Here is a 17829-nt window from a genome sequence, read left to right as displayed (position 1 = left end):
ACAAAGAGAATTTAACACAAGGTCCTTGCCTTCCAGAAATGTATTCTAGCTGTGGCTATAACTGTAAGAGTTTAAATCCAGCAAATGTTGAGCATCTACCATAGATTAGATACTCTACTGCATTTAGGACATGGTTGTTACAGCTCAGTAAAACTCGTGATTCAGAGCCTACCGGGGAAGAACAAACCATAAATATTTTAGGACTTTATTCCTGGGACTTAGTCCATTTCACATATGTTGGTGGCAAGGCACTGATAATGCCAGTCCTTATCATAGAGCAAATGAAGAAGGAAGCAACAGGGAAAGAAGACTTTTATGCCCCTTGTTACCCCAGACTTCAAGCTATTTGGAACCTCCCGGTGGGCCCAGAGGTGAGTCCTTTATAGAAAGAAGTAAGGTAGCTGGTAAGAAGTTACCTTGAAGCCAACCAACTGGTTGGTCCTCTGAGCAGTGAGGAGTGACAAGGTGCTCTCCGTTTTGCCACCCCAGCCCCTCTGATGTGCTTTGATTCGGTGGTAGCCTGTGGCTTTCCTTGACCAAGGTCTCACTTGGGCCCTGGCCTGGGGTTAGTAGTTTCTGTCTTACAGGTCTCTGTTTAATAACCAGTCGCAGTTGAGTTAACTCTGATCCCATGTGTGTCACAGTAGAACTGTGCTCCATAGAGTTTTCAATGGCTGACTTTTCAGCAGTAGATCACCAGGCTGTTCTTCTAAGGCACCTCTGGATGGACTTGAACCACCAACCTTTTAGTTAGCAGTTGAATGTTTTAACCATTTGCACCACCCAGGGACTCCAGTGCTTTAATATGGGTCTGCTTTTTATCTATACCCAAACTAAATTTGATGGTCCCTGACATACTCCTCCAGTTGCAACTCAGTTTGGGGGCCCACTGTCCTTGTTTTAAGGTTATATTGTTTGCAGTTCAGATCATGGAGGAGGAAGCAGGTGGGTGGTTGGGATAGAGAGTGAATCCCAAGCCCAGATAGAGAACAGGAGGTACAAACAGACGGGCAAATCGCAGCCTTTGAGAAGTCGCCAAGCTTCATAGCATTTCTGCATAACTTACCCAATAATGTGTCAGCCTCTTTTGATGTTCATTTGTGGGAGGATCATGTTTGATAGAGTCAGGAGTAGGGACCCTCTACCTCTGGGCCTCACTGCTGACTCACCGGTCACCTGAGCTCTCACACTCCATCACTGGTTTTCTTCCTCCCTCCTGCCTCATCCTGCAGACAATTTAATTTGAAACATTGCTGCTTTGCTGTCAGAGTGATGGTGGCCTTCTCTCTGAATCACCATCATACTACTGGCATCTGCCTCTTATTTCTGAATCCATCCCAGGCCAGAGCTGTGGCTCGGAACAAGGTGAGAACAGACTTGTCCTAAAATCCTAGGTAGAGCTGGGAGATGCCTTGGAGATGATCTAATCTCCATTTGAAGACTGAGGCCCAGAGAGGTAAAATGACTTGCCCAAGTGCTCAGGGAGCCCTTGGCAGAGCAGAACAAGAAATCTGGATTCTGATTCCTCATCCAGTTCTCTTTCTGTACTTGATGATGCTTTCTGAAAAAGAGTTGGGTTCTCACTTCTCAAAGAGTGACAACTCGTCTTCCTTTCTCCTTTCCTCTGGTCCTTGGAAAGCCTCGGGAATTCATTATCTTAGCCTCAGGATTGCTTTCTTGCAAGACTGCATTTTCTCTCTTATCCTTCATCTTTGGCATCCAGGAATGGATGGAGGTATATGTTTGAAGAGGTAGTAGGCCCTGAGACACTCCAGAGCTCTTATGTTGGGCCTGTGACTTTCCTTTCCTGCTGCAGGAGCCTCAGGAGTCTCTTGAAAGTGTTTGCAAGGCTGTTCTGTATGTGTATTTTTCTAGGGAGAGGACTCATAACTTTCATTTGGTTCTCAACTGACTCAAGTAAGGACCAAAACTGCTGGGGATGGGGGTGGGAAGTGGAGGTTGGATGAGGGTTGATTGGCACCAGGGGCCATTATAATACCCTGCACTTGATTTGGCTTTACACTTTGCGAAGTATATATGCACAGAGTATCTCATCTACTTTTTACCATCACCCTCTGAGGCTGTTATCTCCATTTTCAGATGAAGAAACTGAGCCTCAGTGATTAGTGACATGCCCAAATCACCAATCAGCAATAGAGCAGGGATCTGAACCCAGGCCTTCAGACTTCAAATCCAGTACCCGGGGCTGAGGGGGGGTCACTATCACTGACATCATCATTATGGTTTTGTGGGTAGAGGGCCTCAAACCTTCTGGAGCTCCTGTATGTCCACTCTTGGCTCATATCTAGCCACCAGGCTAGACCGAGTACTAACTTACCTATGCAGTGGAATGGATGAAGGACAGGAGGCAGTTACCATGGCAACAGTATGTGGAATGGGGCCAGTCTGGGATGGTTTCATGGAAGAGGTGAATTTGAGATTAGGTCTGCAGTGGAGAAGGATTTAGGCTGCGGCAATGGCCCAAAGACGGCAAAGAGGAAATTGTGTGTGTTTGTGGTTGGGCAGAACAGACTAAGGAGATGCGGCTGATCATCCTAGAGCCAGAGGGAGTGTCTCAACAGTTACTGGGCTCTGTTTCTGTGCCTGGCCCTGTGTTAGGCTCTGGGGCTACAACAGTAAGTAGGCACAGCCCCCTGCCTTCGAGGAGCTGGCGGACTAGGGGAGAGACAGACATTTAAACGGTTATATTCAATATGGTGTGAAATTATGGTAACAGTGTGCATAGTGATAGAGAAAAGCCCAAGGGCCTTACTGTAGCACAGACAGGGGTACCTGTTGTAGCCTCAGAGATCAGGGCAGGCTTCCTAGAGGAGACAGCTCCTGAGCTGCATCTTAAAAGATGAGAAGAAATTAGCAGGAGAGGAGACAGGAGATGGGCAGCCAGGGAGAAGGAACAGTGTGCACAAAGGTGAGGAAGTAGGAAGCTGCCTGGGCATAGGAAGGGAGCCACAGCAGTGTGGACAGATGGGAGGGTGAGAGGCAGACAGGAGTCCGCCCTTAGAAGCTTTGTGAGCTGGGCTGGGACCTTGGCTTTGTAGGTAGGTAAAGAATGGAGGAAGGGGCTTTCAGCAGAGTCAAGGTGTTCAGCCAGAAATGAACAAGATTGGAAGCCGGGGGACTATTGGCTGATAAGGCAATAACAGGCTCTGTATGGGGCAGTTCTACTGTGTCCTATAGGGTCGCTATGAGTTGGAATCAACTTGACGGCACTAGGTTTTCTAGATATGGGATCCAGGTCACAGGGAATGAGGTCTAGAACCAGCCCTGTAGATCTAAGGATGGAAAGAAGGTCACATTTTAAAAATGTCTGAGGAGTAATGTCTGCAGTGACTGCTTTGATTTAGGGGGTAAGGGGGAGTCCCAGTAACTCCCAGTTTTCTGGCGTTGCTGATGTGGTAGATGGCGGCCCTTACCCTGCTATGAAATTCTGATTGCAGAAGCAGGTTTACTGGGGTTCAGGAGAGAGGGAGAATCGTGGGGAGTTCAGCCTTAGACAAATTAAATTTGATTTGCTGGCAGGATTGTCTGACGGTGCAATCTTACAGACAATACAAGAGGCTAGGTAGGAGCCGGAGGAGGAAGTGCAGGCAGGAGCTGCAGTTCTGGGAGAGGGGAAAGGTCTGCCGTAGACAATAAGAGAAGACCTCTGCCTCCCATTGTCAGAGAATCCTTTGTCATGCTGGGCGCTGTCGTCAGGGAAGCCAGCAGGGAAGCCAGCCGGGATGCTGTGTCATGCTGGAGGCCCAGCTCGCAGAATCCAGCCACAGCCCAGAGCTTGCTTCAGCTGCAAGCATTAGAGTGAATTAGGGGAGAGGCCTTTTCATTTTGTAACATCCACAAGGAGCATAGCCTGGTCCCAGGCCCTCAGGGCATGAATAAAGGGCAGGAAGATGGGGAGCCTGCTGCTGAGAAACAGGCAGTCTGGCTGCAGTGCAAGCAGTGGACACCCTGAAGCCATTGTAAGACTGTAACAACTGAGACAAATAGTAGCATGCAAATTAAATAGGATGTTGCAGGCACCTCTTACTCCTTACTTCATCCTTAGGCAGAGCTCCAGTCTTTTCCATTTTGAATCCTTAGAACCCAAAATAGTGCTGGGCACATAGTAGGTGCTTAGCCTGTGTTTATGGATGTGCAGGGATGTGGCCAGAAGTGTTTGGGGTGGGAACAAGTCCAAAAGGGGTATCCCAATACTGATTTAGAGTATTTTTAGTACCACGGTGCAGTAAAACTCTTGAAAATCTTCCAACTACAAAGCTCCAAGAAATGCTGGATAGAATTTAACTAGCATCCTTTCCAAGAAGAGCCAAGCTTGTAAAACATAAGGAAATCCCCAGGGAACTCAAAAGTGAGCTTGAAGGGCAAGCTTGTACTGATGGTAGGCCACTCCTGGGGGCTGGGGTGTTGGGGAGGGGTGTTGTTGAGGTGTGATTATTCGTCTCAAAAACAAATGAGGTTGAACCCTGACAATGTCTCCTCCAGGACCAGAGATAAGACCAGAAGTTGGAATGGAGAGTCCTGCTGAAAACAGACACGTGCAAAGCTTTGTATACTTGGAGAGAGGGTGGACTGTGGAAGCAGCCTGTTGGCACAATGGGGAGCTTGTTTGTTGTGGCCTGGGTGTGGGGTAGGGAAGACTCTCTCTGGACCTTCACGTAACCTAAAGCCTGGTATAGGTTTGGATGTCCACTACACATGTGGTCCCAGAGCCTCCAAGGGGGGAAATTAGCATATAAAACCAGCTGGGCCAGGGTCCCTCAGACTGTGGACTCTAGGCCCTCAGGGGGTCAGAGGAGATTCTGGGACTCTTTACTCTTTGCTGTCTGGGATCTTCACCTCAGGGAGGTGCCTCAGGACCAGGTGGCACATGTGAGTGAGTGAGTGAGTAGAGAAAGAGAGAGGGTAGAGCCCAAACAGCACACCCTCGGTGGGAACCTTTCAAAAATCCTGTGAGAAAACCATACAACTAGTGGAGGTATGTGTGCAGAGCTGTGGAGAATGACGCTTCCTATGTGGGCCTTAGACTCTTAGGAAAAGCCTGCGGACAAGCCCACCTGAAAGGCCAGAATGTTCTTCCCTGCCATGTACTCAGGTGAGGCTTCTTTGCAGGGGCTCCCATAAGGGCACCCTATGCACATTCCAACATCCTCTAGACGATGCACCATATTAGCTTCTGGGGGCCCAGAGTCTTAAATTCCTAGAAATTCCATCTTAGGAGAGGTCTTGGAGGTCACCTAGTCAGCCCCTATCTAGCGTGGGAATCCTGACTACAGCACCACTTGGCTCAGTTGCTTCCTGTGGCTGGGAGTTACTGCATCATGAGGCAGCACCTTCCCTTAGTAGAAGGCTTTTGTAGCTGGAGTCCCCGGATGGTGCGAATGGTTAGCTCACTTGGCTGCTAACCGAAAGGCTGGAAGTTCAAGTCCCCGCAGAGACACTTCAGAAGAAAGGCCTACTTCCAAAAAATCAGCTACTGAAAACCGTATGGAGCACAGTTCTACTCTGACACACACAGGGTCACAATGAGTCACAGTTGACTCAATGGCAACTGGTTTCTTTTTGTAGCTGGAAAGGTCTTATGTTGAGTCTCAGCTGCCTCCTGGTCATTTCCACCCATTGTCCCTTCAGCAGTTGTTGTGAGAGTTGGTTTCTAGGTCTTTCACCATCCGACTTTGCCTTCTGCTGAAAGGGCCTTAGTTTGCCAAGCTAAGATTCTGTGAGAATCCAGCCAACTTTCTTCCTAACTTAGCACAGAGGGAGCTTTTGAAGATGAACGTAAGGCTAGCTGAGCTGGCTGCGTATGTGCAGTCTGTGACGTGGAAGTTTTGAGAAGCTCTGGCTGGCTCAGTGCTTTTCAGATTACCAGGAGAGATGCAACCGCACACACAGCAAGTTCCTGCCTCCAACCCCCAGGATACATTTCAGCTTATACCGAGTGACTCAGGAATCCAGTACAGGAAGCTGACATTTACTGAGTATCTTTTACATGCCAGGTCCAGTGCTAGGCACTCTCAAGTGACTTCTGTGGGAGAGAGAGAGACAGGGCGGCAGATGGAATTGCCAAACTGTAGTTGTGACTATTGAGCCCTGAGTCTATTCAGAAAGAATGTGTGTGGTTCCCATCCAGAATGGGTAAAGCTGCACATTCCCTATGCTGTTACCTTATAGGGCCTTCCCTTGGGATAGGCAATGTCATGATCTCACCACTAGCTGGAATCCCACAGGCCTTTGCTATTATCTTGGGGCATTTGCTGAGATATGAGTTTGAACACTGAGATCATGGAATTGGCTTGCTAGAGAATTCAGATCTTGAGGCCTGGTGGTACAGTGGTTAAGAGCTCGGCTGCTAACCAAAAGGTCGGCAGTTCAAATCCACCAGCTGCTCCTTGGAAACCTACAGGGCAGTTCTTCTCTGGCCTGTAGGGTCACTATGAGTTGGAATTGACAGCAACGGGTTTGGTTTTTGGTTTTGGTGTGTCACCAAACAGAATGGTATTCACACTCCAAGGGTCTTTTAGAATGTGCAGTTTATCTATCTTTAGTACTGCATGCTGGGAGTAAAAAGCCTTTCTACTTCTCCATCTCTTTGCAGCCGCAGGTTGCTGGGTGGCTGTGGGTCATATACTCACAGGTGTCACACTGGGTACTGAGCAGCATGTATCAGTCACCTTTGCAGCAAGGTGCATCCGACACCTGGATACATACATGTGCCCTGCCAGTTGCACATGGGACACTGAGCTGATGGGCCAGTGGTGAGGTGTCAGGGATTCTGGAAAGACTCTCCCTCCAAAGCTGTTCTCACATCTAATTTCTGCTGTTTTGCCTTGATTTAACCTGTTTAGCTTAAGACTCATCCCTGTTAACGTTTGGTTTGGTTCAAGAGACATGGGTTAGATATCTGCTCAGGACAAGCTCTGGGAGAGAGGCTGAGGGATTCCGGTGAGCGAGGAAGGTCCCTTCCTCTTGGTCTTCCCATCTTGGTGAGCAAGACAGAATAGCATCATTTTAGGGGAATGTGGATTCGACTCGATGACACTGGGTGTTTTTGGGTGGTAAGTCCTGGGTAAGGAGAATGACAAGTGTCCTGAGGCAGCCAGAAGGAGGAATACTATAAAACCTTTTGTCCAGGTGGAGACGCTTTTGAGAATGAAGGGGGTGCTGTTAGTAATCACGCCGGGACACAGCACCGCATGTGCCCTGGGTGAGGATTTGGGTGGCTCTACATTGTCCTCCCCAAAAGAGGAAAAAAAGGAGCCCTGGTGATAAAGTGGTTAAGCACTTGGCTGCTAACCGAAAGGTCAGCCGTTCAAACCCACTAGTGGCTCCGTGGGAGAAAGATGTGGCAGTCTGCTTCCATAAAGATTACAGCCTTGGAAACCCTATGGGGGCAGTTCTCTTCTGTCCTGTAGGATCTCTATGAATCAGAATTGACTTGATTGCAATGGGTTTGGGCTTTTTTTTTTAGGAAGAAAGATCATCAGCCATGCATTGTGTGTCAGGCCGTGTGCTTGAAGGCTTCGCTTCGTACAAGTATTTAATCCTAGCCACATTCCTGGGTGCTGTACAAAGATGTGGCAGTCTCCTTGCATAAAGATTTATAGCTTTGGAAACCCTATGGGGCAGCTCTACTCTGTCCTATAGGGTCACTATGACTCGGAATCTAGTTGATGGCAATGGGTTTGTTTTGGTTTGTACAGCCCTGGGCATGGGGGTCATTATCCTCTTGTACAGATGTCCCCCCCTTCCCAGAGGTTGTCATTGTCCCTGAGGTCACACAGGTAAGCCACCAGGGTATAAAACCAGGCCTGTGTGTCTCTAAAACCTGGACTCCTTGTTCTGTGAGCTGCTGTTTGGGCAGTGGGGAGATGTCTGTCTGTAAGCTTAAGAACCGAACAGGTGATATTTGTTTAAAAACCCTGGGGGCGATTCAATAATAATTTAAAAACACCTAACATTTGTTAACAGAGGAGCCTTGGTGGCGCAGTGGTTAAGAGCTCGGCTGCTAACCAAAAGGCTGGCAGTTTGAATTTACCAGCTGCTCCTTGGAAACCCAATGGGGCAATTCTGTTCCGTCATATAGGGTTGCTACAAGTTGGAATTGACTTAATGGCATCAGGGTTGGTTTTGGTAACATTCGTTGAGTGTTAACAGTATTAAAGTGCTCAGTAAGCACTTTACATGTATTATTTCAATTAGCCTTCCCAGCCTCTGTTTTATAGATGAAAAAAACCAGGGCACAGAGAGCTTAAGGAAGTTACCCTAGGTCACACAGCTCGTAAGTGGCAGAACCAGTTTTGCCTCTTAATCAGTACACGTAGAGGTTGGTAGGTATCTTAGTTTCCTAAGGCCTCTGTAACAAAATACCACTAATGAGTGGCTTTAAACAACAGGAATTTATTTTCTCCATGTTTTGGAAGCTAAATGTCCAAATTCAGAGCATCGGCTGCGTGGATTATTTCTGAGGGCTTTGATTCCATGCCTCTCTCCTAGTTCCTGGTGTCTGCCAGTAATCCTTGACGTTCCTTTGCTATTTATAGACCAATCCTCACATGCTGTCTTCCCCCTGCGTGTGACTCTGTTTCCGTGTCTTTTCTTCCCATTTATAAAACACCACATAAAAGGGACTAGGATTAGGGTCCACACTCTGTTATGCCTCTTTTAATTTAACTGATAGATAACAAAAGAAAAACCTTATTTCCTTACACCAATGTTCACTGCAGCACTTTTCACAATAGCCAAAAAGGTGGAAACAACTGAAATGTCCATCAGCAGGTGAAGGGATAAACACAATGTGGTATATCCATACAGTGGAGTATTACTCAGCCATAAAGAGAAATGAAGTCCTGATGCAGCCTACAACATGGATGTATCTTGAAAACACCATGCTGAGCAAAAGAAGTCAGTTGCAAAAGGATAAGTATTGTATGATCTCACTTATATGAAATAAGCAAATATAGAAACCAAATATTATTAGTGGTTACCAGGGGTGGGAGGGAGCTGGAAAGGGGAAGCTTTTGCTTGGGGGGCATTGAGGCTGTGTTGTGAGTGGCCGTGAAGTGATTTGGAAAAGGAGAGCAAGGATGGTTGTACAACCTGAAGAATTGGACATGTAGAAATTGGAAGGATGGCATATGTTTTGTTACGTATATTTTTACAAGAATAAAATTAAGAAAAAACGAACAAACTCTCTTTCCAAGCAAGGTCGTATTTACAGGGACAGGGATTAGGACTTCAACATACCTTTTTGGGAGACACAATTCAATCCATAACAGCCCACCGGTCCTGGATCTACCACTAGAGACAGCATCCAGATTTCTCCTCCTCCGGGACCTCAGGGTTTGGATGAGATATCTAAGGTCCCTATCTTCTCATTCCGAGGTCCAAGTGCCAGGCCTCTGAGGTGGGGGTTATCTTCTCGGCGAAGACTGAGGGGGAAAGGGAGAATCCCTGTGTCTTCGTCCTAAGCTTTTGCCCACTCCTACGGTAGCTGCTCCAGAGCTCCTGATCTGGCCAGGTTCACCTGTGGTTTGGCAGTTCACTCCTTCCCTATAACATTAATTCTTTCAATAAGGTAGAAATTATGCCCAGCCTGTGCCAGGCCCTGTCTTGAGTCTTTTGAGGACGTGGGCTTTAAGTTACACCCATAGAAGGGTACAGAGGAAGGGTTGCTGTTGAAGCAATGTCAGTGTGTTTTCCTCCTCTGGGCAAAACAAACTTGGTTGAACTCCTGATCATAGCCTCCTTAGTGCCAGAGAGAAACCAACCACAGGTGCAGCAAACCTTAGAAGCCCGGCCAGAGCTGAGGATCTCTGGGTCTTTCACTTAATACTGCTTCCATTTCCCATTAGATCCAGGTAGATGACAGGCGGTGGTGAGGGTGGGGAGAGGGCCATGGCGTGGTTCCAGGAATGCAGACAGAAAACAGGGCAGTAAGAACAAGGAGGCGGTTGGCTGGGCTACTTGTAGACACTCTTGGGGCCCTGGTTATAAATCTCAGGCAGCCCTGTGCCTGGTTTATCCCCACAGGGTTTTAGTGATTTTAGTTACCTCATTAGAGCCAAGTTTACTTAATGTATATGTAATAGATTTTAGAAATAGAAAAGCAGTTGAGTGGATTTCAGAATTCCTAGTTCTCCGGCAGCCTGCCTATGACCTCTGTAGCTCTGGAATCCAAACCTTTCTGGCTCTAGTATTCTGATGGATGGAAAGAGGCCTTCAGATTCCAGTGGGTCAAGAGATGCAGAACAGGCCCGATTTTTGTGTGGGTGGGTGGGTGGCGTAGCCCACCGCTGTGATAGGCTGAGTTATCACCTCGTTTTGTGCTGTTGTCCGTGGCACCAGGAATTATTACTCCGGCATTCTTGTGAGGTGCCCAGAGAGCTGGCAGTGCTAATGTCCTTCCAACGGGGACATTTAGGTGAGAGAAAAGAGGTGACTTGCCCAAGGTCACCCACCATACTTGCCAGGGGGAAAACAAGGACTGGTTTTCTGAACCATGCCCTACTGATTCTCAAGAGGAAAGTGTGTGGAAGTTTCCAGATGCCCAAGCTAGCCCTGTCTCCCTCGGGAATAGACTCTGGATTGCCATGTACTCGGTGCTCATCATACTTCTGGGCCAGAGGCATAGTGATGGAATCAGACTCACTTCAGTGTGTTTGCCAAACAGTTCATGGGTTATATATGTGCAGAGGGGAGTTACGCGGGGCTGTGAGCCTGCTGTTGTTGCGTGCTGTGGAGCTGATTCCGACTCAAAGCGACCTTACAGGACAGAATAGAACTGCCCCGTAGGGTTTCCTAGGCTGTAATCTTTATAGAAGCATATCTCTAGGTCTTTTCTCCCAGGGAGCGGCTGGCGGGTTTGAACTGCCAACCTTTTGGTTAGCAGCTGAGCTCTTAACCACCAACGCTTCTTTTTTTAATAATTTTTATTGTGCTTTAAGTGAAAGTTTACAAACCAGGTCAGTGTCTCACACAAAAACCCATATACACCTTGCTACACACTCCCAATTACTCTCCCCCTAATGAGACAGCCCGCTCTCTCCCTCCACTCTCTCTTTTTGTGTCCATTTCGCCAGCTTCTAAGCCCCTCCACCCTCTCATCTCCCCTCCAGACAGGAGTTGCCAACATAGTCTCAAGTGTCCACCTGATCCAAGAAGCTCACTCCTCACCAGCATTCCTCTCCAACCCATTGTCCAGTCCAATCCCTGTCTGAAGAGTTGGCTTTGGGAATGGTTCCTGTCCTGGGGCAACAGAAGGTCTGGGGGCCATGAGCACTGGGGTCCTTCCAGTCTCAGTCAGACCATTAAGTCTGGTCTTATGAGGATTTGGGCTCCACATCCCACTGCTCTCCTCCTCCCTCAGGGGTTCTCTGTTGTGTTCCCTGTTACCAGCGCTTCTTGAAAGGCTGCTAAAGGCAGGAATCCAGGGAAGGAGGAGATGATGATGTCTGGCATGCTAGGCCTGCTAGGAGCCCAGCACCTTCCATGGGTTCTCTGCTCTGGCCATCTCACACCAGATCTTCAAGGGTTTCTGAGAACTGCTTGGGGGGCTCTGGGGCCCTCTTTCTCCAAGAGCCAGGGGGTGGAAACTTGACCCAATTCCAAATCTGAAAGGTGGGAAGGACCTGCAGGTCCTGGGCTCCCTGCAGGTATCACCCCACAGCGTGTCAGGCAGCCCCTCAAAGACAAGGAGTTTACTACCTCCCCAGGCAGCCTAGACCATTATTTGGCAGCCCCTGGCCTATAGACAAACGGAAACCCTGATGGCGTAGTGGTTAAGTGCTATAGCTGCTAACCAAAGGGTCAGCAGTTCGAATCTGCCAGGCGCTCCTTGGAAACTCTATGGGGCAGTTCTGCTCTGTCCTATGGGGTCGCTATGAGTCGGAATCAACTCGACGGCACTGGGTTTGGTTTTTTTTGGTTTTGGCCTATAGACATTTTTCTTAGACCAAGGTGGGCCTTCCCTTATCCCAGGCTGTCATCCGAGAGTCACACAGAATGCACATCTCACCGTTCTTCCAAGGCAACTAAGTATTTGCAGCCCCAAGTCTACTCTCTTGGAAGTAAACATTCATTCCCTCAAGGTTTCTCTTGACAAGTTGTCCAGGATCTATTCTGGATTCCCTACTCTATATACCTCTTATCAGTGGTCTTCCTAAAATGAGTACCTGAAACAGGATGCTGTGCTTGAGGCGAGGCCTGAGTAGTACAGGAACCATGCAGCAGTCACCTCTTTCCATTTGGATACTGTTGGTGGTGTTATTAGGTGCCATCGAGTTGGTTCCAACTCATAGTGACCCCATGTACAACAGAACGAAACACTGCACAGCCCTGCGCCACCCTCACAACTGTTGTTATATTTGAGCCCACTGTTGCGGCTGCTATATCGATGCATCTCATTGATGGTCTTCCTCTTTTTCGCTGACCCTTTACTTCACCTTGTCCTTCTCCAGGGAATGGTCCTTCCTGATAACATGTCCAAAGTACGTGAGATGAAGTCTTGCCATCCTCGCTTCAAAGGAGCACCCTGGCTGTATTTCTTCCAAGACAGACTTGTTTGTTCTTCTGGCGGGCCATGGTACATTCAGTACTCTTTGCCAGCACCAAAATTCAAAGGCATCAATTCTTCTTTGGTCTTCCTTATTTATTCATTGTCCAGCTTTCACATGCATATGAGGTGATTGAAAATGCCATGGCTTGGATCAGGCATAGCTTAGTCCTCAAAGTCACATCTTTGCTTTTTAATACTTAAAGACATCTTTTGAAGCAGATTTGCCAATGCAGTACTCATTTGATTTCCTGACTGCTGCTTCCATGGGTGTTGATTGTGGATCCAAGTAAAATGAAATCCTTGACAACATCAGTCTTTTCTCTGTTTATCATGATGTTGCTTATTGGTCTAGTTGTGAGGATTTTTGTTTTCTTAATGTTGAAATGTAATCCGCACTGAAGGCTATGGTCTTTGATCCTCATCAGTAAGTGCTTCAAGTCCTCTTCACTTTCAGCAAGCAAGGCTGTGTCATCTGCATCCTGAAGGTTGTTAATGTGTTTTCCACCAATCCTGATGCCACATTCTTCTTCATATAGTCCAGCTTCTCGAATTATTTGCTCAGCGTACTGATTGAATAAATATGCTGAAAGGATGCAGTCCTAACACAAACCTTTTTTATTTTAAACCTTGCAGTATACCCTTGCTCTGTTCAAACGACTGCCTCTTGGCCTATGTACAGGTTCCGCATGAGCACAATTAAGTGTTCTGAAATTCCCATTCTTCGCAATGTTATGGATAATTTGTTACAATGCATACAGTCAAATGCTTAGCATAGTCAATAAAACACAGGTAAACATCTTTCTGGTATTCTCTGCTTTCAGCCAAGATCCATCTGACGTCAGCAATGATATCCCTTGTTCCAAGTCCTCTTCTGAATTCGGCTTGAACTTCTGGCAGTTCCGTGTCAATGTACTGGTGAAACGGCTTTTGAATAATCTTTAGCAAAATTTTGCTTGTGTATAATATTAATGGTATTGTTCGATAACTTCCACACTCTTTTGGATCACCTTTCTTTGGAATGGGCACAAATATGGATCTCTTCCAGTTAGTTGGCCAGGTAGCTGTCTTCCAAATTTCTTGGCATAGACGAATGAGCATCTCCAGTGCTGTATCCATTTGTTGAAACATCTCAGTTGATATTCTGTCAGTTCCTGGAGCCTTGTTTTTTGCCAGTGCCTTCAGAGCAGCCTAGACTTCTTCCTTCAATACTGTTGGTTCTTGATCATATGCTACCTCCCGAAACGATTGAACATCGACCATTTCTTTTTGATACAGTGACTGTGTTTTCCTTCCATCTGCTTTTGTTGCTTCCTGCATCATTCAATATTTGGCCCACAGAATCCTTCAAAATTGCAACTCGAGGCTTGAATTTTTTCTTCAGTTCTTTCACCTTGAAAAATGCCAAGTGTGTTCTTCCCTTTTGGTTTTCTAACTCCAGGTCTTTGCACATTTCATTATAATATTTTACTTTGTCTTCTTGAGCTGCTCTTTGAAATCTTCTGTTCAGCTTTTTTACATCATCTTTTCTTCCATTTGCTTTAGCTACTTGACGTTCAAGAGCAAGTTTCAAGAGTCTCCTCTGACATCCCTTTTGGTCATTTCTTTCTTTCCTGACTTTTAATGACCTTTTGCTTTCTTCACGTATGTCATCCTTGATGTCTTCTTATAACTCATCTGGTCTTCAGTCATTAGTGTTCAATGCATCCAATCTATTCTTGTGATGGTCCCCAAATTCAGGGTGATATACTCAAGGTCATATTTTGGCTCTTGTGGACTTGATTTAATTTTCTTCAACTTCCACTGGAACTTGCATTTGAGCAATTGATGGTCTGTTCCACAGTCAGAACACATCCCATGAATTGTGTAATCTTTTCTCAGGGGCAGCTTCCAGGCAGGGAGCTCTCATAGCTCCTGCCAAAATACTTCCTGTCACAGAACTATTCGCCCAACCAGGGCTCTTCCCAGCCCAGATGAGCAGCTCAAGGTCACCGTTTTTTTTTTTTGAGCCCCCACGCTTTTTTCTTTTTTTTCCCCAGGGTTTTATTATTTTTTATTTTGTTGTTTTTGAGAATATACACAGCAAAACATACATCAGTTCAACATTTTCTACATGTGCGATTTAATGACATTGATTACATTTTTCGAGTTGTACAACCATTCTTAGCCTCCTTTTCTGAGTGTTCCTCCCTCATTAATATAAACTCACTGCCCCCTAAGGTTCCTGTCTAATTTTTCAAGTTGTTGTTATCAATTTGAACTCATATAGATAGTTCTTAAAAGAGCATAATGTTCAAGGCAGACCTTTTTTACTACATAGGCTAAACGATTGTTCAGTTTTAAGACGACTTGAGGGGATATTTTTGGTTTAGGGTTTAAAGATTATCTCAGGGCAGTAGTTTCAGGGGTTCATCCACCCTCCATGGCTCTGGAAAGTCTAGAGTCCATGAGAACTGGAAATTATGTTTCATGTTTTCCCCCTTTTGATCAGGATTCTTGTAAGGAATCTTTGATCAAAGTGTTCAGTAGTGGTAGCCAGACACCATCCAGTTTCATGGCAAAGGAAGCAGTTAGCCACATATTCCATATCCTCCTATTCCTGACTCTCCTTCTTCCTCTGTTGCTCCAGGTGAATAGAGACCAATTGTTGTGCCTTGGATGGCTGCTTGCAAACTTATAATTAAGATGCTATGCAACAAACTAGGAGGTGCTGAGTCCCTTTCGAGGGGTCCACTTAGCTAAGGGTCAGCGTGTTCACAGGTAGATGAGGTTATTAAGGGCTGGCCAACTTTCACAGAGCAGGGTCGGGAGCCTTCTGCCCAAAATGACTGTGATGGGCATTGAGGAGGGATAGGCTTCCAGACGTGGGGAAGTGAGACTAGGTCACTCAGGCTCCCCACTTCTGCGTATCTGTGACTGCCCACTCACCATTAGTTGCTGGCTCCTGTCCCTTTGGGCAGCTGCCTTCTCATTGGCCTTCAGCCCCCTTACTTTATCTCTTCCTTGCTCATAATGATCATAATGATCCCCAATAAACATGAGTACCCAGAGACCAGGGTCCACATTTCAGAACAATAACTGGGAGAAAGGCATATTTCAATGCCCCAAGCAAATATTAAAACCAGTAAATCTATTGGAGCCATTCCTCTGGGTCAGACTGATTTACGTTAGAATCACACCAGAAAAATCAGGCAGGGGCGGCTTTACGCACTGAGTGTTGCCTTCCCAGCTCCGTCCTGCCAATAACCTGAAATCAACCTGAGGGCACTTAAAAGGTTGTTCTTGTTTGGTGTGTCAGGTCCATTTTGACTTACAGTGACCCCATGTGTTTCCGAGTCACCAGCCTTTCAGTTAGCAGCCAAACATTTAACCTTGTGCACCAGAGCCCCTATTAAGAGATTTGGTGGTGGTGTTAGGTGCCCTTGAGTTGATTCTGACTCACAGTGACTCTATATGACAGAGTGAAACTACTCCGTCGGGTTTTCTTGGCTGTGATCTTTATAGAAACAGATTGCCAAATCTTTTCTCCTGTGGAGCCACTGGTGAGTTTGAACCGCCGACCTTGTGGTTAGCAGCTGAGCACTTAACCATTGCACTACTAGGATTCCTTTTAAGAGGTTTAGTGGCTGGCATTTCTTGATGAGGTGGGAGTCTTGGGCTGTAGACAGGCACTTGGGGCCCCCAGTATGCAGATGAGCTGTTTTGACGGAGTCTCCCCTTTCCAAGAAACGAGAAAAAGCTTCAGCTCTGAGGGGGGTGCCACAGGTAGGAAATACAGCGCCCTCTGCCCTTTGGGATGTAAACTATCCTGGGAGCAAGGGAGGCAAGAATGACTTTCTGTTACTGCCATTGGAAAGGTGACCTTGATCTCAAGGGTCGTTTGAAGGTGACTTTTGTATTCTGCTTTCTGGGATCTTAGTGAAGGAGTTTATTCTTTGGAGTCCTGGTGGGTCTCATTCCATTTAGTGATTTACATGGATTCCTGGTTCCTAGGGGACCCCTTTTCTGGCCCTTCATGCCTCTGCCCTGCACAGAAGGCTTCCTGTTCTAAGCTTTTTGCTGTCCCTGCCTTTTCTCCTGGGTTGGCATGTGCCTGTTGCTATGGGCTTGGAACTGCTGAGGTTGGGTAGGGCCCTATCCCCCTCTCCCTAGCCAGCAGCACCCTGCTCTTCACCTCTCCCCCGCAACATGGTAGAAGACTCTAACTGCCAACCCAGGATCCCAGTGACTTCTCAGCCGAGAGTTTTGGTTTGGGGGAAAGCCTTTTCTAAAGTCTTCTAATTTCTTTTCAGCTGCTTTCAGGCACTCTTGGCCTTCTCTGGGTTTCTCCAAATTGAGGTCTTCCTTGTTTTCAGGAGACAGCTTTTCTGCCCACCCCTCCGGTAGCCACTCTCCCTGGGGTCCTTCCTGACTCTCTCAGGGGGAGCTAGAGCTGGTAACTGAGCATCCCAGAGGCCAGAAGATTGTTCTGCACCAAGGGGCTTTTGTAGAAGTGGGTGGTGTCCCTTCTTTTCCCAGATGCTTTGCCTGCATCTGGAGTTATGGGAACTGCAAGCAAGATACCTGAGGCCCTTGGAGGCAGGTGTGACTCCCCATGTCTGGAGGAAGGGCCCTGCTGGGGGTAGGCGTGGGGGTGGGTGGAGTACAGATTGGTGCCACAAGGCTGGGGCAGCTTCATAGGCTTTGGACAACACCCCCCAGGCCTCTGAAGGTCCTCAAAGCTTGTCTGTCCTCCAGCTTATCCCAGGGAGAATATTTGAGCTCGTTCATCTCAAAATTAACTATTGACAGAAAGCAGCAGGTACTTGAATAAAACGGAGCCATTTAATTTGGGAGGATATTTTGGAAGATGGAAGTTTGGTTCTCATTTAAGATACTCAGTGTGCGTGATTGTGTAGGTGTGCCTTTAACAACTTAAAGAGATGTTATTGAAAATAGGGTGCCACTATTGCATTAAAACACATTTTAAGGGAGGAATCTTCTCAATCCAGTCACTTGAATACCGTGTTAATTTTTGCATATTATGTCACTTTCATTTTCCCCCACAAGTAGCAATTGGCTTGGTTTATAATTATGTTATAATTTTTTCAAGTCCAGTTTCTTACTGATGTCACCTCCTTTGTTCCTCTCGTGATGTGAAGACTTTGGAACCTGTTTCCTGTAGATCCCAAGCCCCAAAGCTCTGTTCTGTCACCGTCTTCCTTAGCAACATGTTCATGTCACAGAACACCTAGTTTTAGTCTGTGCTTCCTGGATGCGAG

The 17829-nt window shown here is 46.8% G+C and overlaps 1 protein-coding gene across 5 annotated transcripts in view; it reads left to right on the top strand.

Annotated features, from left to right (window-relative positions):
- CTIF (cap binding complex dependent translation initiation factor) overlaps positions 1–17829 on the top strand; it is a 300698-nt gene that overhangs the window by 3824 nt on the left and 279045 nt on the right. The window lies entirely within an intron of this gene.

This window comes from Loxodonta africana, chromosome 11, assembly GCF_030014295.1.
Source record: "Loxodonta africana isolate mLoxAfr1 chromosome 11, mLoxAfr1.hap2, whole genome shotgun sequence".
In the NCBI taxonomy this organism is placed as follows: Eukaryota; Metazoa; Chordata; class Mammalia; order Proboscidea; family Elephantidae; genus Loxodonta; species Loxodonta africana.
The sequence above is the reverse complement of the archived record's forward strand: the minus strand, read 5'-3'. Positions and strand labels throughout refer to the sequence as shown.